The following is a 22,305-nucleotide window of genomic DNA, read 5'->3' on the forward strand; positions in this document are numbered from 1 at the left end:
CCATGCTACTACCTGCAAAGCCGTTCCTGGGTGGACGTTAGGCAGAATAACAGCTTTTTCAACAATGCTTTTTCTCACAACTGGCCCTCTACTACAATTTCAATTGTCTCGCTTCCATACTCGTCATTTCCTCGCTTGTGACACACCTATCCATACTGTTCTTTCATTGTTTGCGCTCCCTCTTACTTTGAGCTTTAGATGTTGTACTCACCGATAAATGCCAATAAAATCAATAATGATGGACGTTGTCATCATTGCCGGACCCGTTTCGTCGCCCTGACGACACGACAACGGTTACTGGGTGGCGAATGGTAGAAAGCTAGCGGCTATTTGGCTGACTGGCCGATACGTTCCAAGATTAGAAGATGGTGCTGTTATAGCAACGATAAACGAGGTGTTTTACTGAAGCTCTTTTTTTTTTCATCTTTATTGAAGAGACCTTTAGCCCTATGCTGGCTCATCTGTTTCTACTGTAGCTGCGGTGCTTCACTCAAACGATTGATAGACTTACGTCCAACATAGAAATCTGAAACCGTTGATTATTGCGGGTGACTTCTACGAGTGGGCAGTGTAATGGGACAACCAATGCACCACCACAGGAACAAATCCTTTTTGACTTGTGTCAAACTTGTGGTTCTCGTAAATGTCGTGGAATGCTGATATGTTTGCGTAGGAACAGTGTGGAGTCGAGTATCCCATTGTAGTCCTGTGTTGACTAGTGGGATGAAATACACACATAATGACGTTGATAGACCGCCATGAGTAATGTGACCAGCAAGCGTCCTGCAAAACGCGGGACGTTTATCTGGATAACGTCACTGGCTTAAAAATGAATACACCAAAAGTGCGTGCCGCATAGATTTTGGTCTAAAAATATATAAAAAATTACGTGAAACAATCCAGAATTCAATTTAATTTTGCCTCGAGTTCGTCCTTAACTGTTAGAATGAAGTTGAAAAATGCAGTGTCTGGTTGCATTAGCTATGAGGGTTACCGTAGGGCGTGTACAATGTTGCATAGTCCAAGACCAGAGGAGCCCTAACTTCCCTCAAACGGTCTCCAGAGAGACTGAAAAGGGTGGTTGTGAGCACATATGTTGACAAAAAGAAGCGACGAAATCGGTGCCGTATTTGTTTGTTTCGTGATGAGATGAAAATATGTACGTTTAGTGAGATGAAGATCGGTACAGCTCCCCTACTTACTGATTTGGGTTCGTTTCAACTCACGCTTGATTTGAATCGTCCATAAGTTTTGAGATTTTGAGTTTTTCCCAACAATTGAGTTTAACCTTCCGGGACTAGCTTAGTCCTGAATCATCCATGCCAAATGTCGTTAATACATAAATAAATTTCCACAGTCTAAAGAGTTCAGCCCCGGAAGAACTTTACCAGGAAGATTTTCCGCAGGAAGTAATCAGAAATTTCCAATGCGACTTTCTTCGCGAGGAATTGCGGAAGGATTTACGCATGTAAATCTGAAAATTGTTTTTGAAGAATTTACTTAAATTTTCGCTTAAATTCCCAGGGCAACTTTTGCAAGAGTTTCCGCAGACAATTTTGGAGCCACTTCTGCAACATCTCCAAAAGCAGATGAATTTCTGAACAAATAAATCCAAGAGAACTTCCGGAAAATTAACGCAGGAATTTCTTGGCTGAATCTTTGCACGAATGATATTCTCGGAGATGTCAGCTATACAAACGACACAGGAATTCCTGCCTAAAAATTGCGGATAACATCTTCCATGAATGAAATTCTAGATTAAATTTTCACAAAGTATTTGCAGGCCTTTCAAAGTAATTTCGTACTATTTTTTGCAGGACGTTATGTCAATTATTCTGCAGAATTCCCGAAGAAATTTCTGCCGAAATTTTCAAAAATACTCCTCAAACATTTTCGGAAGAATTTTAGCTTCAAACTCAGGATTCTGCCTAGCAAATCAACGGAGCTGGAGCAACTATGTTATATTTTATATTATTTGTTTTTCGATACGAATTCAAATAATTGCTATACAAAAGTTGTGTTCAAAAATTGAAGTTACATTGTCTAATTCTCTATCTTTTAGGCAAGTTTGTTTTTCATCAAAGTTGCATTATTTATTCTTAAAGTAGAAATTGCATTTTCGACAGATTTTATATTTTATTATAAATTTCGTCTAATTCATTTAAATGCCGATTAGTAATCTAGTCAGTCATTTTTCCATGCCGTATCAATTGAAATGTTTTCAAAAAATAAAATTCAATTCAAATTCGTCGGAAATGGGAAATTGCAAGAAAAACATATTTCTTATTTCAAATGTATTATTGAAGCCGAATTGATATGCGTACCAATTGTGGTAAAAAGATTGCTCCATAAACTGATTCACGGGTAGTTTTGAAACTGATATGGTATGCACTAAAAGTCAATCGAATGAATGCGTTTGCTGCTGTCAATTGAAAAGATCGGGGCAATTCATTAAAGATCTACTTAGGCTAAGTTCACATACTGGTCAAAAAGTTCAATTGACATTGAGATTTCAAGGCAATGATTAAATGATCTGTCAATGTCAATAGGAAACAATTATCACCATGGGCAATAAGATGCAATGCTTTATCCATTTCCTACATGTGCTTGCTCTCAATGTCTGATCAGAGCTAAGTGATAACTCCTTTCAAACTTATTGTCTTGCAATCGAACATCAGTTTCAATTCACTGAGCGGTTAGCAGCTTATGACGATCAACACAGATCAGATCAGTTTGCATTTATCTTTTTTCCCTTATTTGCAAATTAAGTAAAGATCAAAACCATTCTCGCAACCTTTCCGGCGGGAATCATCAAACAACCTGGGCCCACTCTTCGTCTCGGTGTGCAATCTCGTGTCTCAATCTCGCTACGGAAGATCATGGTTAACGGCGATCATTACATCTTCTTCGTCGTAAATCGTAATGATGCCATAAATACGTTATCCGTTTTCACACATTTTATCGAGCCGCAGTCCAAATACGTTCCGGCTGTTCTTGACTGACTGGACGGAACAGGAACAGCTCGTCACGGATATCATCGAGGACTGCGATCCATCCATATCCGATACACATGTGAATGCAATGTTTGGAATGTAGTGAGAAAAAGCAACCTCAAAACCGCATACCAACTCAATCGCTTTTTTCTGCGGCTTGTTTCGAAATGTGATGAATTGCTGCCGCTGCAAACAATTAGTGTAACCTTAATTGGGCGCTCGTTTTGGAGAGTACTTTCCTTAATGAGGGGGGTCAAACCACAAGAAAAAAAAACAAAATAGGTGCAGGTAACTATACGATTTCTTCTTCTAAACCATATCTCGCCGTCGACTCGTTCGCCTAGGACCGTTGATGATGGTCTTGAGAATCGTTGGTGATCGCTTTCCAGTCTGGCAGTATTGTAATTTTCGGTCCTTCTCGCTCTCTCACGGTATGCTTTGGGATGCTAAGACATCCGGCGATTTCATGCGGTGATCGATGGCGATGGTCCACGGTTATAGTGTGGCATTTCGCCCATTGTAGTGCCCTTGCTGAGCAAGACAAGCAATATGAGAATTGGGGAGGTTATGTTGTATAAGATTTTCCATTCTCACATATGGAGCTAGGTTATTTTTTGTTGAATACTTCTTCAATCTTTCCTTGTTGAAGGTTCGAACCAGAGTTTTTTTTCGAGATCGATGATTACTTACCTTTCAAAACGTTAAAGTATATGGCATCAATTTAATGACGATTCTTAATTTCCACCGAGTGATTCGAATCTTAACGAAATAATAAGATTCGGAAATGATATGTCGAGACGGCCACAGACATAATTGAAACTATTTTTTCAAACATTTTGGGTTAGACTGCATAAAATCAATACTTCTCTGTAATTTTCGATCGCTTGATTATTGCCAGCCTCTAAATTTTTCATTATCAAACTCGATTTTTTTCTTAGGGATTACTGGATGCACTATGTATGCGATAGTAAAAAAAACTCTAACCCAAATAAAAGTCACACAACTGAAAAAGTTGAGTAAAAACAGAATTATGTGGAATACGTCCATTATTACTGGCGTTGATCTTCTTGGATTAAATCGGCGGCATTATTCGAAATCACGAGCTGTGTCAAAGTCATGGCGGATGGTGAAGACCGTAGAATAAATCCTTAACATTTATTTTATTATTTTAGAACAGCGGTTCTCAACCTGGGGCACAAGTACCCCCGGGGATACCTTCGCTGAGCGCAGGGATACCTCGGACAAAAGTCCGTAATGTCGGATATATTACAATTCCAATAGAAACTTATTGATAAAGTTTAAATAAATGTGTAATTTTTTATTTATGTTGTGCACAATATGATCGACATCAGTAAATCAAAGCCAATTGGATCCTGCCCACCACAACCAACCACAAAGTGTGTATGAAGGGTTTGTGAGAGACAAAGGATCAAAAGAACAAAACGTTTAGTCACTTAAATTTAGAATCCAAAAGCTCTGGGGCCTCTATTTTTTGAGGCATGAAGGATTTTTTTCAGAAAGTTCAATAATTTCATTGGGAAAGACTCAGAGCTTCCTATTAAAATGCTCGGAAGCCTCCTTTCAAGTGGCTCAGGCCTCTTTCAAGAGGCTCAGGCCTCCTTTCAAGATGCTCAGAGCCTCCTTTCAAGAGGGTCAGAAGCCTCTTTTCAAGAGGCTCGGAAGGCCTCTTTCAAGAGGCTCAGGCCTCCTTTCAAAAGCTCAGAAGCCTCCTTTCAAGGGCTCAGGCCTCCTTTCAAGAGGCTCAGGAAGCCTCCTTTCAAGAGGCCCGGAAGCCTCCTTTTCTCAAGAGGCTCAGAAGCCTCCTTTCAAGAGGCTCAGGAAGCCACCTTTCAAGAGGCTCAGAGCCTCACTTTCCAAAGGCTCAGGCCTCCTTTCAAGAAAGGCTCAGAAGCCTCCTTTCAAGAAGGCTTGAAGCCTCCTTTCAAGAGGCTCAGAGCCTCCTTTCAAGAGGCCTCAGAAGCCTCCTTCAAGAGGCTCAGAGCCTCCTTTCAAAGAGGCTCGGAGAGCCTTCTTTCAAGAGGCTCAGAAGCCTCTCCTTTCAAGAGGCTCGGAAGCCTCCTTTCAAAAAGAGCTCCAGAGAAGCCTCCTTTCAAAGAAGGCTCAGGCCTCCTTTCAAGAGGCCTCAGAAGCCTCCTTTCAAGAGAGGCTCGGAAGCCTCCTTTCAAGAGAGCTCAGAGCCTCCTTTCAAGAGGCTCCAAGCCTCCCTTTCAAGAGGCTCAAGCCTCCTTTCAAGAGCTCAGAAGCCTCCTTTTAAGAGGCTCCAGAAGCCTCCTTTCAAGAGGCTCAGGCCTCCTTTCAAAGAGGCTCAGAGCCTCCCTTTCAAGAAGGCTCAAGCCTCCTTTCAAGAGGGCTCAAGGCCTCCTTTCAGAAGACTCAGAACCCAAGCAACTTGCGCAACATCTATCAAATAGGTGTCTGTTCTAATAAATTGCATTGAAGACACCACTGGCAATACATCGAGTCACATTAAAGCAACTTTCCAGTTTCAGAAAATCACAATGTTTCATTTTCCATTTAAGTGGCGTCGCAATATTCTACACATCTGACTTCTTGGGTGGTTTAAAATTCGATGTGTTTCACATCAGAAACAAAACAGATAAGTTGCACAAATAATAACACTTCAATTCATTGCTGTCACCACAATGTTTCTGATATGTTGCAAAACACTTCGAGCTCATCTGAGCAGTATTTTTATTTTGACAGTCCCCTGCATGTTCCGTATAAGGTACAATGGAAGTTACAAATTACTTTGTTGTTTATGTAGTGCACTTGTAGGCAGAATCATCAAATAGAATTGGTGGTATGATGGTTATAATAGAAGATTGCAAATCTCAAGGTCCATGGTTCGATTCCCGGTTGGTTTTGTGTTTTATTTTCATTTGCAGCCTGCAAGATGTTGCAAATAGGCTCACCTCTTGCGCTTTTTGTGTCACAAAGGAGTTCCAAATACGACGCGTTGTGCATAAGTCAGACTTTTAGTAAGTCACACCACAGTGGTTGTTACTCACTGAGAAACAAAGAGGTGTTGCTTAGGAAGCCTCCCTTTCAAGAGGCTCAGAAGCCTCCTTTCAGAGGCTCAGGAAGCCTCCTTTCAAGAGGGCTCAGAAGCCTCCTTTCAAGAGGCCTCAGAGCCTTCTTTCAAGAGGCTCAGAAGCCTCCTTTCAAGAACTCAGGCCTCCTCTTTCAAGAGGCTCAGGAAGCCTCCTTTCAAGAGCTCAGGAAGCCTCCTTTCAAGAAGGCTCAGGAAGCCTCCTTTCAAGAGGCTCAGAGCCTCCTTTCAAGGAGGCTCAGAAGCCTCCTTTCAAGAGGCCTCAGGCCTCCCTTTCAAGAGCTCAGGAAGCCTCCTTTCAAGAGGCTCAGAGCCTCCTTTCAAGAGGCTCAGAGCCTCCTTTCAAGGCTCAGAGCCTCCTTTCAAGAGGCTCAGAGCCTCCTTTCAAGAGAGCTCAGAAGCCTCCTTTCAAGAGCTCAGAGCCTCCCTTTCAAGAGGCTCAGGCCTCCTTTCAAGAGGCTCAAGCCTCCTTTCAAGAGCTCCAGAGCCTCCTTTCAAGAGCTCAAGCCTCCTTTCAAGAGAGCTCAAGAGCCTCCTTTCAAGAGGCCTCAGCCTCCTTTCCAAGAGGGCTCAGGAAGCCTCCTTTCAAGAGGCTCAGGCCTCCTTTCAGAGCTCAGAAGCCTCCCTTTCCAAGAGGCTCCAGAGCCTCCTTTCAAGAGGCTCAGAGCCTCCTTTCCAAGAAGGCTCCAGAGCCTCCTTTCAAGAGGCTCAGAAGCCTCCTTTCAAGAGGCTCGGAAGCCTCCTTTCAGAGCTCAGGCCTCCTTTCAAGAGGCTCAGCCTCCTTCCAGAGGCTCAGAAGCCTCCTCAAGGCCTCTCCTTTCAAGAGGCTCAGAGCCTCCTTTCAAGAGCTCAGAGCCTCCTTTCAAAGAGCTCAGAGCCTCCTTTCAAGAGCTCGGAAGCCTCACTTTCAAGAGGCTCAGGCCTCCCTTTCAAGAGGCTCAGGAAGCCTCCTTTCAAGAGCTCAGAAGCCTCCTTTCAAGAGGCTCAGAGCCTCCTTTCAAGAGGCTCAGAGCCTCCTTTCAAGAGGCTCAGAAGCCTCCTTTCAGAGGCTCCAGGCCTCCTTTCAAGAGGCTCAGAGCCTCCTTTCAAGAGGCTCAGGCCTCCTTTCAAGAGGCTCAGAGCCTCCTTTCAAGAGGCTCAGAGCCTCCTTTCAGAAGGCTCAGAAGCCTCCTTTCAAGGCTCAGAAGCCTCCTTTCAAGAGGCTCAGAAGCCTCCTTTCAAGAAAGAAGCCTCCTTTCAAGAGGCTCAAGCCTCCTTTCAAGAGCTCAGAAGCCTCCTTTCAAGAGGCTCAAGCCTCCTTTCAAGAAATCAGAGCCTCCTTTCCAAGAGGCTCAGAAGCCTCCCTTTCAAGAGCTCAGGCCTCCTTTCAAGAGGCCTCCAAGCCTCCTTTCAAGAGCTCAGAAGCCTCCTTTCAAGAGGCTCAGAAGCCTCCTTTCAAGAGGCTCAGGAAGCCTCCTTTCAAGAGGCTCAGGCCTCCTTTCAAGAGGCTCAGAAGCCTCCTTTCAAGAGGCTCAGGCCTCCTTTCAAGAGAGCTCAGAAGCCTCCTTCAAGAGGCTCAGAGCCTCCTTTCAAGCTCAGAGCCTCCTTTCAAGAGGCTCAGAAGCCTCCTTTCAAGAGGCTCAAGCCTCCTTTCAAGGCTCAGAAGCCTCCTTTCAAGAGGCTCAGAGCCTCCTTTCAAGAGCTCAGAGCCTCCTTTCAAGAGGCTCAGAAGCCTCCTTTCAAGAGCTCAGGCCTCCTTTCAAGAGGCTCCAGAGCCTCCCTTTCAAGATGGCTCAGAAGCCTCCTTTCAAGAGGCTCAGGCCTCCTTTCAAGAGGCTCAGAGCCTCCTTTCAAGAGGCTCAGGCCTCCTTTCAAGAGGCTCAGAGCCTCCTTTCAAGAGGCTCAGGCCTCCTTTCAAGAGGCTCAGGCCTCCTTTCAAGAGGCTCCGGAAGCCTCCTTTCAAGAGGCTCAGAGCCTCCTTTCAGAGGCTCAGGCCTCCTTTCAAGAGGCTCAGAGCCTCCTTTCCAAGAGGCTCAGAGCCTCCTTTCAAGAGGCTCAGAGCCTCCTTTCAAGAGCTCAGGCCTCCTTTCAAGAGCTCAGGCCTCCTTTCAAGAGGCTCAGAGCCTCCTTTCAAGAGGCTCAGAGCCTCCTTTCAGAGAGGCCTCAAAGGCCTCCTTTCAAAGAGCTCAGAAGCCTCCTTTCAAGAGGCTCAGGAAGCCTCCTTTCAAGAAGAGGCTCAGGCCTCCTTTCAAGAGGCTCAAGCCTCCTTTCAAGAGAGCTCAAAGCCTCCTTTCAAGAGAGGCTCAGGAAGCCTCCTTTCAAGAGGCTCAGGAAGCCTCCTTTCAAGAGCTCAGAAGCCTCCTTTCAAGAGCTCAGAAGCCTCCTTCAAGAGGCTCAGAAGCCTCCCTATCAAGAGCTCAGATGCCTCCTTTCAAGAGGCTCAAGCCTCCCTTTCAAAACTCCAAACCTCCTTTCAAAAAGGCTCAGAAGCCTCCTTTCAAAAGGCTCAGAAGCCTCCTTTCAAGAGGCTCAAGCCTCCTTTCCAAGAGGCTCAGGAAGCCTCCTTTCAAGAGGCCTCAAAGCCTCCTTTCAAGAGGCTCAAGCTTCCTTTCAAGAGGCCTCAAGCTTCCTTTCAAGAGGCTCAACCTCCTTTCAAGAGGCTCAGCCTCCTTTCAAGAGGCTCCAGGAAGCCTCCTTTCAAGAGGCTCAGGCCTCCCTTTCAAGAGGCTTGGAAGCCTCCTTTCAAGAGCTCAGAGCCTCCTTTCAAGAGCTCAGAGCCTCCTTTCAAGAGCTCAGAGCCTCCTTTCAAGAGGATCAAGCCTCCTTTCAAGAGGCTCAGAAGCCTCCTTTCAAGAGGCTCAGGCCTCCTTTCAAGAGGCTCAGAAGCCTCCTTTTCAAGAGGCTCAGAACCTCCTTTCAGAAGCTCGGAAGCCTCCTTTAAGAGATGCTCAAAGCCTCTTTTATGATGCTCGCAAGCCTCTTTTTAAGAGGCTTGGAAGCCTTCTTTTAAGAGGCTTGAAAGGCTCCTTTTAAGTTTCTCGAAAGCTTCCTTTCAAGAACCTAGAAAGCCACCATTCAAGAGGCTCGAAAGCCAGCGTTTAAGAGGCTCGGAAGCCTCCTTTCAAAGGCTCAGAAGTCTCCTTTCAAGAAGTTTTGAAACTTCCTTTCAAGAGGCTCGAAAGGATCCTTTCAAGTGGCTCGGAAGCCTACTTTCAAGAACCTGGAAACAGAGTCTCTTAATTCTCGTGTATATATGGATGAGACAGTGTGCCATGAGCTACGAAAGCTCACGTAGCACAGATTCAGGGCGACGAGAGAAACTAGCGAGCGCATAAGATAACTGAGTGAGCGTGTCTCAATGTACGTCTCATGAGACTCATCTCATGCGCTAGGAATGCATATCTGGCGTTACTTAGGCGACGATTTTATTGAATGAAATTTTCCCGCCCAAGCTGTTTTACGCACCTTCACTGTTGTTTGCAAAGGTTTGCCATGGCAAACAGCGCATGAACTGATCGCATTGAAATGTCTCAATGCGACTCACCAATGTTAATGTGAGGTACACAAACTTCGTGAGACTCGCGCGCGCTAAATTTTATGTGCGCGTAGCAGTCGTTGCTCAATCTCATCCTTTTTTGGACGCGTGCATGATGTCTGCTCTGGAAAGCCTCGGTTGAATAGGCTTGGAAACTTCCTTTCGAGAGGCTCGGTAGCCTTTTTTCAAGTGACTTGGAAGTTTCTTTTTAAGAGGCTCGCAAGGCTGCTTTCAAGGTGTTCACAAGCCTCCTTTCAAGATGTTCGGAAGCCTCCTTTCAAGAGGCTCAGGAAGTCTTCTTTCAAAAGGGCTCAGGAAGCTTCCTTCCAAGAAGCTCCAAAGCCTCTTTGGAAGAGGCTTGGAAGCCTCCTTTCAAGAGGCTCGGATACCCCCTTTCAAGAAGCTCGGGAACCTCCTTTGAAGAGACTAGGAAGCCTCCTTTTAGGATGCTCGCAAGCTTCTTTTTATGAGGCTCGGAAGGCTTCTTTCAAGAGGCTCGAAAGGCTCCTTTCAAGTGGCTCGAAGGCCTCATTTCAAGATGTTCAGAAGCCTCCTTTCAAGAGGCTCAGAAGCTTCCTTCCAAGAGGCTCGGGAGCCTTTTTTCAAGAGGCTTGGAAGCCTTCTTCCAAGAGGCTCGGAAGCCTTCTTTCAAGAGGCTTGGATGCCTCCCCGAGTAGCACAAGTCAGACAACAATGGTTGCAGCAACTTGATTGTGACTAAATCTGGTCGCATATGAATTGTAGTAACCTACGTGGAACATGTGTGCTACTAGGGTCCTTTTAAGAGGCTCGAAGTCTCCCTTTCAAGAAACTTTGAAACCTCCTTTCCAAGAGGCCTCAAAGGCTCCTCTCAAGTGGCTCAGTTGCTGTAACCAGTTTCATTAGACTTGTCCTGCTTGGGTTAAGAGGCTCCAGAAGCCTGTTTTAAAAGGCTCAAAGCTTTCTTCAAGAGGCTCGAAAGGCCTCATTTCAAGAAGTTCAGAAGCCTTCTTTCAAGCGGCTCAGGCTTCCTTTCAAGAGGCTCAGAGCCTGTTTTCAACAGGCTTGGAAGCTTGCTTCCAAGAGGCTCAAGCCTTCTTTCAAGAGGCTCTCGAAGCCTCCTTTCAAGTGGCAGGAAGCCTCCTTTCAAGTGGCTCTGAAACTTCCTTTCAAGAGGCTCCGAAGCCTTCTTTCAAGAGGCTCAAGCCTCCTTTCAAGTGGCTCAGGAAGCCTCCTTTCAATTGGCTCTGAAGCTTCCTTTCAAGAGGCTCAGGAAGCCTCCTTTCTAGAAGCTCAGAATCCTCCTTTCAAGAGGCTCGGAACCCTCCTTTCAAGAGGCTCGGAAACCCCCTTTAAGAGGCTTGGAAGCCTCTTTGCAAGAACCTCGGAAGCCAACAACCATAAATCCCGTTTTCAGGTTCTTTGTTCATATACCTCAAATAGTTATGTTTATTTTTATATACAGTGAAAAAATAGGGAGTACTTCAATGAACGCAAAATTTCGTGCTTTCAAGCAAAAGGTTGATCCGCTGTCAACCATGTTTCATTTGATAAGAAAATTATTTTGAGCTTTTTAGTGGAATGTTTTCACCTGTCATAAGACGAGTTTATACAATCCCATTGAATTCCACCACTTAATTGTATCTTGACAGATACGAGACACTGAAGACGGCCTTACTGTTGAGGTCGAAATACGTATCTGTCAAGATACAATTAAGTGGTGGAATTCAATGGGATTGTACAAACTCGTCTTATGATACATGTGTCATTTGTTTGTTCATTTACCTTCGATAAAAACTCACACATTTCTAACACATAATCATACATATTCTTGACTGAACATAACAATTATTTGATGTTTAGACAAACAGTGCAGTACATACTTCACAAGATGAGTGCTATAAAGAATTCAAATCTCCTGCGATCAACAACACGCGTCACAACCTGGCAAAACATACAATAATAAAAAAACAACATCTCTGTCCGGTCCGAGACACAATTTCCGGACCTAACCTTATCCACTTCGTTCCAGATTGACTGAAAATTGAAATCAGTCAAACAAAAAACCTATTCAACATCTCCGAAAAAGAAAAGCCGAAGCCCGCTTTCATGCCAATGCAATCCAAGTAGACTGTGTAATCGAGCGCGAACCTATACCAGCGCCTTCATTTACTACTTCAACCGGAGTAGGCCACAATTATAGCGAATTATTCATATACGGGTGAACACTTTTTTTCCTTTTTTTGGGAACGTTTCCTATAGGAAGACATCTCCCATTAACGGATTTTCCACATCATCATCCACGCATTCATTGAACTCCCGCCTCGAATGTTGATTGGACATAGATATGCCGATCCAATACTCTAAATTGTATCTGTTTTGGTGGTCCGCCTCCCTGATTGGAGGAAATATTTGAAATCATCAGTTTTTGGCGATTGTTTCATCTGCATGTCTGTGAATCGGTGTCTTCAGTATTGATTGTAGATAAAGCACCTGTTTAGCTCTCAGATAATTTTTCGTCTGCCTGACTGGTCAAGATTTTTGCTGTTTTTTTCCTTCTCTCGACCGTTGTTGCTGGCTGGCCGACTGGCAGACCAATAAGCGGAAGATGATTCACACGAATAACCTTGCTTAGCACTTTATGAGCATTTTTTTCCCTGCGTTTTGAGAGAAGTACCTTATTTTCGGTATTGTTTCGTCTCTTCCGGATAATGAATATGTATCGCAAAGGCAATACATACTAAATACTCAGACGCTTGATACCGTTTGATAGCGTTTTGAGGCGGTTTTCGTGTATCGTGTGATTTTTTTTTTGTTCACTCTTAAGAGTTATATCTTAGTTAAGATAAGTCAAGATATTGAACTACTATTTATACATTTCATTTTCGGTTATACTAATTTCAAATTGTTGTCTTTTCTAATTCCAGGTAAATATTTGACTGCACACAAGTACTGAACTGACAATCTACGGATCCAGATAAGTTTTATTCAACTATACTTTGAAAAGCATAGTCCGAAAAGCAATATCTGAAAATGGTACGAACCATCAAGGTTGTTCAACTACTTCATTGTTGATTTGGTAAGGACATGGCCAGAGCTATTATTTATTTGTTTCGCGAAATGCTCAATTTATTATATTCACTGATTGACTAGAAAAATCATCGCATTTCTCATCTCTCATCATCGCTTCGCAGCAGCGTTGGCAATTTTCTCCTAATTTGAAGAGTTTCGTAACGAAATTAGAAAATTACATATTTACAAACAAGCGGTGGAAAGAGAACGAGAGAGCGAGCAAAACAGTGACACAAGCTCATTAGTTAATCGAACTGACGCGAACCGAAGACCGGGGACCGTGGTTGAATCGAGAGGGAAATGACGACGACGGTTCGGCAGGTTTTTTTGAAAGCGAAATTTCAATGTCTTCTACCATCCCTCCATCCGCCCTCTTGCATCGTCGCTTGCCGGCCGAGTATGGACGCAGCAACGGGGTGAACGACAGACAGACCGGGCGGTGATGATGATGGCCAATCGGGTAATTAATAAAGGTGCAGTGTCCGCATGCTTGCTGCATGTGTGGTGAATGCATATCTACCTTGAGGCGGTGGCGCTCATCATGGCAAATCGAATTTATTATTATGCTGCTCTGAAGTCCGAGTCTGACTACTGACTGACTGGTCAGTGGTCAGCTGACGAATGAAATGACGGAAAAGGATGGGCGCAAGATGGATGGTGGTATTTAATTATATGACTGTTTCTTCGAAGGAAAGCAAGACTTTTAGGGCAATTTTGCATTGAAGCATGCATGAATTATATTTGGTAGGATTTCCTTGAAGCCTTATAATGTCAGCATCCTACGAATCGTTTCCATTGTATCTGTATCGGACTACGTAACATTGTTTAGGTCGTATAGCACGAAGTAGTTCAATAAATCAAAACATAAATCCTATCTCGGAGGGAAATTTATATAACTTCTTCACGCCAAGTAAATATATGGATGCCTGAAGCGACTGTGCCCTGGAATTTCTTAAGTGAAAGAGAATCTTTTGAAAATCTTTAAGTAGGTAGTTTTTATCTGCGGACAACTAAGGAAAAATGTTTCCCGAAAAGAAAATTATCTAGATGGTTACTGAAGCAATTAGTCAGTAAGCTCTTTTATTGAAGCATTTTTAAGAATCTCTTTAAGGCTTTGTGCACAAATAACGTAACGCAAAAAGTCGGAATTTTGGATCCCCCCTTATGTAACAACAAATAACGCGTGACTAGACTCCCCCCTTTAATTACGTATCGCTCACTGAGACAACTTCCTCCCTATTTTCCAATTGTTATAAAATCATCACATAAAAACGTTAATTGTTATTTTTTTGTACTGTTTCATCCTGATTTTGAGCACGACATTGTATTGATGCGAATTGCGCAGTAAGTAAAAAATACCCCTCCCTCTCATGTCACAATAAGTAACGGTCGTTTAACCCCCCTCCCTCCCCATCAAGCGTTACGTAATTTATACACAAAGCCTAAGATATATGTTGTAAAATAGACAGTTTACTCGGAGTGTGTCTTTAGCTGACAGATGCAAATGCAATGTTTTCCCGTATAACGGACGCTAACGGACGATATGATGGCATTTGATCAGCCAGCAGTAGGCCATGACTTGGGTCCTTCCTTCATCGGACAACCAACGAGCGCGGACGCAGCTAAGCGAGGCCGGACATTTGACGATCCTGCCAAATTAACCTTTGGAACGCATGCTCACGGTAGAGGCAAAAAGCAGCCACCATGCTTTACCAAGAATGGAATAGAAACTAATATGCACAGTTGAGTTTCTTTAGTCTAAATCTGAACAGTTTTTAATTTTTTCAGTTGGTGATACAGTTAACGGTATCATTATCTTTTCACGCCTTAAATTGTGATTCTCAATGGCATTCAAGAATAAAATCTCCACTGGTCTATTCATCATCTTGTGTTCGGCCCTAATAGAACCTAATGTTTAGTCAGTTATCTATTGCTAAATGTTCAGAATTGTATGTGATGATTTTTTCTTGAAAATATTCTGTAGAATATCGCTAATATTCAACATTTCCTCCCTGTTGATTTTAAAATTAGTTAATATAGACTTAAAATTTTACAATTACAAGTAAGGTGCTTGCAATTCATAACTGAAAAGTGCTGAATATAGACTACATTGATAATTGAAAACATTCCATCTGGAGATGTAATGTTAATAAAGTAGCTATAAAAAGATGTCGTATTTCCTAGCCAAAGTTATATATGCTAGCGAATAAGTATGTCCTCCTTTTTCGCTACTATTCGGGTGAATTGTTCTCCTTAGGAAAAAAATATATATGGTCACCCTATGAAGGAAGACCCTAATGATGAGAGAGTTGGCTTTGTTTTGAAATCTGGATTCCTGCAAGGTTTTAATAGATTTGAGCACTCAGCGATTACTGGTCGATGAAACGATTACATTGCTCCTGATTTTTCAAATTGCAGATTCCAAGCAATAATAACATTGTTGAAGTTGAAACAATTAGTTTACAATGCGTTGATGCTCTTTAATGAAGAAGAAAAACCTAAGGAAGTTTAGCGAGGTTTCTTGCATTGTTTATGTTTTTTAAGAGAGTAAGATAGACCAAATGTAAATATCGCGTAACTTCTCCCAATGAAAATAAAAATCTCAGCACTGATGGAGCGTCATCATGTACATAACTTTCCGGCTTGCATTGACGAAAGCCATCCAATTATATTGGTTTGGCAATCTAGATTGGCAGAACATAAGTTTTGGCTTGCAATAGCGTAGCGCTCTGGAAGAACATCGGATATATTTGCTACACTGGCTCTGAAAGAATTTATTGATGTATAAGACGAACTTAAATGCGCTCTGGATAGCCGCTGTATCGATTGGAGAACCACGCCTGGGAAACCATGGAATTTACATTAGCTCTGGATTACAGGGCTCGAAAAACGCTGGATTGAATTGTTCTGATTTGGTACTTTCACTAGAGTTGCATAATGATTCCTGGTAGATTACCAACTTGCGATGGTTTCGACTTCAAAGTGAAATACGCTCTATAGGAATGCTGGATTGATTTGACAATAAATGAAGCGCTTGTATTGTTCCCAATAATGATGCTTTTAAAGGACAACTACATTGCAATAGTTCCAAATTACACGACCAAAGCCCCTTGGAAATGTGCTAGATTTATTTGCTAAAAAACTTACGCGGATACATTCGTGCAAAAAATCGTTGTAACTAAATTTTTAAATGACTATATCTCAGTGGTTTATCAACCGATTTTCTTTGGAGAAAACAATTTGCACAATTTGGAGATCTTATAACATCTCCTATGCCTGGATTTGAGGCGCAAGTGAAATGCAAATACTCGGAGGACATAAAAGAGTTGATACCGCTGCTGGGGACATCATGGAAGCCTTGGTTGATTCGGTAGATCACTTTACTCAAACTCCAGAACAATTGGGAGATCTTGCAACATCTCAATTGCCTGGATTTGATACGCAAGTAAAGTATAAACACTCGGAGGACATAACTGGGTTGAAACCGCGTCTGGGGACATCATGGAAGCCATGGTTGATTCGATAGACCAATTTACTCATTCCGAGACAATTTGGAGATCTTACAACATCTCAATTGCCTGAAACTGCGACGCAAGTGAAAGACAAATATTCAGAGGACATAATTGGTTTGATGCCGCGGCTGGGGACTTCATGGAAGCCTTGGTTAATTCGATAGACCATTTGATTCAAACTTCAAGAAAATTTGGAGATCTTACAACATCTCATATGCCTGGATTTGAGACGCAAGTAAAAGACAAATACTCGGAGTACACAATTGGGGTGATACCGCGGCAGAGGACATCATGGAAGCCTTGGTTGATTCGATAGACCATTTTACGCAAACTCCAGGACAATTTGGATATCTTACAACAATTCAAATGGCTGGATTTGAGACGCAAGTGAAAGATAAATACTCGAAGGACATATCACTATATGAATAGATATCATTTTTTGTAATGAAATATAAGTATATCTCCAAAATCGCATTTTTCTAAATTTGTTATCTAAATTATCTAAATCTAAATCTAAATCTTTACTCCCACAGCTCTAGTGAGAAATTGAACACCCCTAGATACACTATTTTGCAATGTCCAGAAACTAGAAGAGATGGCTAAGAGGTTGGTGAAAAAACTGAGAAAATCGGTTGAAAAACCACTGAGATATAGCCATTTGAAAATTTAGTTATTGCGCATAAGCCCCAAAATTTTATTCCCACCTTTGGGTTTCCGCGCCAAGCACTCAGCGCCAGACTCGGCGACAAGGAGATAGTCGTCAGTTGGTACTCCTGATTTTTTGGCAACTGATGTCGATTGCTGCATCCGAAACAAAAACAGAGCTAATTTTATACTTCACGAGCCGAATGAACTAGAACACGGGCTCATTGTTTTATATTGCTTCTAAAAAACGTAGTGGCGAAGATTGATGCATTGCATAGAATGGTAAGCAATATATGCGTCATAAACATATATTTCAAATAAATGGGATTGCATTGAATTCATTCAGTACATAAATTACTTTTAACTTTCAAAAGGGATTTTTAAAAAAGACAAGGGAATTTCAACTAAAGAACTAACTACCTCGAACGATCGGAACGGAATGATTTATTGTTGCTAAATTAAAATGAATCAAAGTCCCTACAGCATACAAAATGCTGACCTAGCTCCTAGCAAGTGTCAGTTGGCCTGAATTCCATCGGTGCTGCGTCGTCTTCGTCGTCGTTGCCACATGTTGCGCTATCAGCAGATTCGGCTGTGTAACTTGTTGCTAAGTGCCGGGCTTCTGGAAGTTGGGATACAATCCGCTGATGATGAAGGATAATTATGGCTTATGGTAATCGTCTTCACTTAGATGTTCGATGGCTTTAGATCTATGGTTGAATCTAGATTGTGGTCAATAACTACTCCCTCCTTTTGAAGAGAATCGTCTCGATTCGTCGAATGATTTGACTTGGCCGGTTTCCTTGATCCTTGGATGTATGAACGAAGTTTACGGGAAAACTTTCGCCAGGCTGTGAAAGCTATGATACTAATTGCGAATATGAGGCTTATGATAGACATTGTGAATGATGAGTATGTCTTCAACTGGTGAGTTGCGGTAAAATCTTCCGAAAGTTTCCTGTTTTTAATGTTGACTTCTTCGAGACGTAGAACTGGCTCGAAGCTACTTTCTGTTATGGAAAGGCCGTCAAGGGGTAGTATCATAGGAGATTCTGCTTCAACCATTTCGATATTCTCGAATTTAGATCCATTTAGATAAACTGAGCAATTATGAAATTCTACGAGGTATGATCCTGTTAAATTTCGGCTAGATATACCACAAGAAGAGTTTACTTCCATCGATTTGACTTGTTTTAACACAACCAAATTTCCTGTTACAAGTTTAGTTTCTGAAGGAATGGTGTATTCGGTGAACGAACAATTCGCCGATTGTCCTTGTAGTAGGTTGGGGATGCATTCATCCTGGGTAATATCGATCAAATCATCTTGGTTGCATAACTTCCGCTTTTGCACTTGTTTACAGCGTTTTGCTACGATGTAGGTGGACGTGTTGCTTCTCATGGCTTGGCTGTGACTGATTTGAATAATTTTGTTCCCTACTGGTAATGGTTCGATAATGAAGTTTTCATACAATTGGTTCTCTAGCAACGGCACTGAAATAGCAAAAACAATCTTTGTTTGATTATGATAAGCAGATATTTCCAGAAAGTCGTAAATTTCTTCTGAGCTATTTATAATTAAACCTTTTTCTTCTAACCGTTTTGAAGCGAATTCCAATTCTAGTGATGACAATATGTTTTTCGAGAGAATCTGAAGTTTAGAAAGTTTTATGGCTTCGAAAATATCTTCAAGATGTGATTTTAAAAAGTCTAGATTTACGTTGATTTTGAACACTACTTTAATTATAGTGAAATCTGTTGCTAATTTTTTATTCCTAACTGCAATTAATTTTTTAGTAATTTGATTTTGTTGAATTTCTAACTTCCTAATAATCCTATTGATCCTATCTTGAAATTGAGAGTTTATACGTCTTTGCTCATTATTCTCTGTAATTAAATTGCTTGATTTAGAAAATAATTCATCGATATTTTTGCGATCTTTATGAGATCATTGTCGTCCAAATTTCCAGTAATAACTTTGATTCCTGATCCTACAAAGTTGAACAATCCTCGTTTGTTACGGGACTTAGGTTGGAGTTCATTGAACAGTTCCAGAGTATTGCTTAACTTTGAGTTTAGAAGATCAGTTATTTCTGTGTGGTTTCCAAGAGAGTTCACACCAGCTATATTGGTTTCTAGGTTTCTGAAGATGGGTTCGTACCGTTTTAGGTGTCAATAACATGGAAAAGTTGATGATCACCCTTTTTCAGAAAACTATAACCGTCCTGAAGGGTAAGAAGTCCGGGATTGAGGGCCAGGTTAGTGATTCGGATGATTTGAGAGGATATGGGGTTTCCGTTCAGGATGATGGTGAGGATGATGATTGTTATGACGTTGTGGTTCCAACGAGTCATTCCTTGTGTTCCTTTTAAGAGTATCCAAAGCATAGTCCTTGCCTAAAAATGGAAAAGAATTAGTATTTGCTTGAAGTTTCTTTTTTATTTACTCTATGTGAAATTATCAGAAGAGAGACCGGTTGCTCACTTTCTAATGCGGCGTAATTTAGATTTGTGTAATTTCCGTCGTTTCGAATCTACGTATGTTTGTTTCCGATCAGTTGCAACTATTGCTGATTTATATTGTCTCCTTGTTTTTGATTTTACGCCTGGTAACTTTTCAAGGACTCTTGAGCCGGGTTCTAAAATCGGGGGTGGTTCTTTATCTGCATTGTGGTAGCTAAGTTGGTTTTTCTGAGTTTTCGTAATTGCCAAAACAGTTTCATCGTAAATTTTATCTCTGTATTCTACAATAGCGTCAATGTTCAGAGGTCTTTCAACTCCGTCTTTTATTCCGTAAAATACTTCGCGGGGCTTGAGTTTCGTAGAAGAATGAATAGTGTTGTTGTATAATGAGCAAGCGATGAAGAATTTTTCCTTGTTGGATATGTTGGATATTCAATGTAGAAGTCTACGTTATCTAATTTAGTATTCAAAATGGTGGGGATTTCTTCCAAAGCGTTTAAGGTTATTGAGAAAGAATCTACATATTTTCTGGACATTTGAACAGAGTAGTCCGGGAATCTTAGAATATTTTCAGAAGTTATTATCTCTGCCTGTAGAGTACGAAGGGACTCGTAGCCTAATAGTCCATCAAAGAATGAATGGAACTTGAACAATCTGAATGTAAGTGGGGGTTTGTTTGTGAATACGGATAACTTAGTAGTTTGTGAAATTTCAAATTTTCCATTTACATTGGTGACAGCAGAGGCATGACAATTTTCAATTTTCGCCGGTTCAATTTTACTTGGATCTACGTAATTTCGATTTGCTCCTGTGTCAATAAGAAATTTCAATGGTCCAGAAGCTGTATTAACTTCGATGAAGGGTAAAAATTATTGGGTTCTATGTTTCGGTATCTTCCTGCTGAGGAAGTTGAAAATTTAAATCTTCAGGGATTGGCTGAACTTCTAGGCTGAGGTCTTGATAACCTTCGTCTGTGGGTACTTGCTCTATATAAGTGCATTCGTCTGTTGAAGAAATTACTTGCTCATCATGTGTATTGATATGAGGGTGGTTGCGGATGTTGGATGTTGACGTAGCTTCTTGTTTAATGGCTGGAATTTGCCTTAAAGCTGTTTGAGGATTTTGGTTTCGATTTGGGTTTTGAGGTTGGAAGGGATGGTGGTTTTGTTGGATAGGGGTATGTATATGAATAAGGGTTCCTATACTGGATTTGGGGTCGAGGGTTTATCAAATTTTGGGTTTGCGACGGTGGTCTAAAGTTTTGATTCCAGGTTCCGTTGCGGTTAGGGATTGGTTTATACAGTTTGGGAGGTTCGGGGGTTACCTTGAAAAACGTTTTATTTCTTTCTCTCTGTCGTTTAGCAGCATTATCTTGTTCTAATGCATGTTGATACGCAGCAAGCAAACTATTAGGTTTACTGGTACGTGTTAGAGAAGAAATGGGTTCATGTAACCCATCGACAAATGCGGTAGTCAATATGGCTTCATAGGATGCCATTACAACTTTAGCACAAGGTGCCAATGCATTGTCCAATATCACTTTTGCATTAACGTCGGATAATATTTCTGTACACTCGTCGTAATACGCATCTACAGATCTATTTCCTTGTTTTATATATGGAATTTTATTTAAAATTGACGCGAGATCTCTCTTGTCGCCAAATCTGTCGATCAACTGGGCTTTAATATCTGCCCAATTGCACGAAGTTTGATTGTTGAGCAAAATCTCGTTTGCTTTTCCTAGAAATTTTATCACGAATGACTGATGTGTAGACCGCTTCCGCTCGGTCCTTATCGTCATCCGGTACTTGTGATTTTGCGCAATTTAATTTTTGTTCCACAGAATTTATCCATGCGGGTAAACCTTTTGTATCTCCATCGTATCCAGGTATTACTTTAATAATATCTGGAACGCGGGTAATATCGAATCTCGCTGGAGCTGGTTGAGGTGCTAAATCAGCATCAGCTCGGCGGTTTATTAATCTGTCGATCTGGAGTCTCTGCCGCTCTAACAGCTGCTCGAGCTCCTCGACTCTATCATTTAATTCTTGCGACATTCCGCGTGTCAGCATAAATTACTTCAGTACACACTACACAACAACGCACTTTTAAATTTTTTTTTGAACTAGCACTTATGAATTACACTAATAATAATTAATTATTCACTTAAAAACACTTGTTATTTTCTTTTTGATTTGAATGGTTTGATTTTATTACTTACGGTTAAGTAGCGATGTTACTTCGCTGGGTAGCCCGATGATCCGTCGGGGATTCCGTCTTCTCGTATCGATGAGCCAGGGAGGGTTGTTCCCGATAGTAGTAGTAAAATTCTTCTTTATTTAAAACATTTTTTGTTCTACAATCATTTTATACATGTACAGTGATCGGCCGGCTTGGCCCTCCAACTTCAATTTCAATTATTGTTATTATTATTATTATTATGCTATTACTTAATTTTTAAAATATAATGTATCATGACGGCCTTCAGGAGGCGCTAGTGTGTTTTTTTTAAAATTTGATAGCCTAACTACAATGTACACTAATATTTACAATAAAAATTTGATAACCTAGATTAGAACTAGCGCCCTAATTGGAGCCTGATCCGAATGCAAGCAACGGACCCTAAACTTTTCTTTACACTCACCAAAGCGTTCATGTAAGGTTTTTATTCCGGCCAGACGGTGGACCTCGGATGTTCTTGTCCTGGGAGGGGTGTTGAGGATCATCCTCAGGAATTTGTTTTGGACCCGTTGAAGTTTGAGGTGGTGGGTTTTAGCGCAGCTCTCCCAGACCGGCATGCCATATTCGATCACAGGGAGGATGATTTGCTTGTAGACAGCAAGCTTATTTTTCAGGGACAATGACGACCGGCGGTTGATCAAAGGGTACAGTAGTTTCAATAAGACGTTACACTTTGTCACCGTTTTGTCAACCTGTTGCCTGAAAATAAGCTTGCTGTCGAGGGTCAAGCCAAGGTAGCCGGCCTCATTGGCCCATTCCACAGTCGTGCCATTGAGGATGATTTTACAGTCCCCAGGCGGAACAAGTTTAGGGATTTA

At 41.8% G+C, this 22,305-nt stretch overlaps 1 protein-coding gene across 2 annotated transcripts in view; it reads left to right on the forward strand.

Annotated features, from left to right (window-relative positions):
• Nucleotides 1–22,305, forward strand: part of LOC134221190 (disheveled-associated activator of morphogenesis 1) — a 470,343-nt gene that overhangs the window by 105,646 nt on the left and 342,392 nt on the right. The window lies entirely within an intron of this gene.

The sequence above is a fragment of the Armigeres subalbatus genome, chromosome 3, assembly GCF_024139115.2.
Source record: "Armigeres subalbatus isolate Guangzhou_Male chromosome 3, GZ_Asu_2, whole genome shotgun sequence".
NCBI classification, from domain to species: Eukaryota; Metazoa; Arthropoda; class Insecta; order Diptera; family Culicidae; genus Armigeres; species Armigeres subalbatus.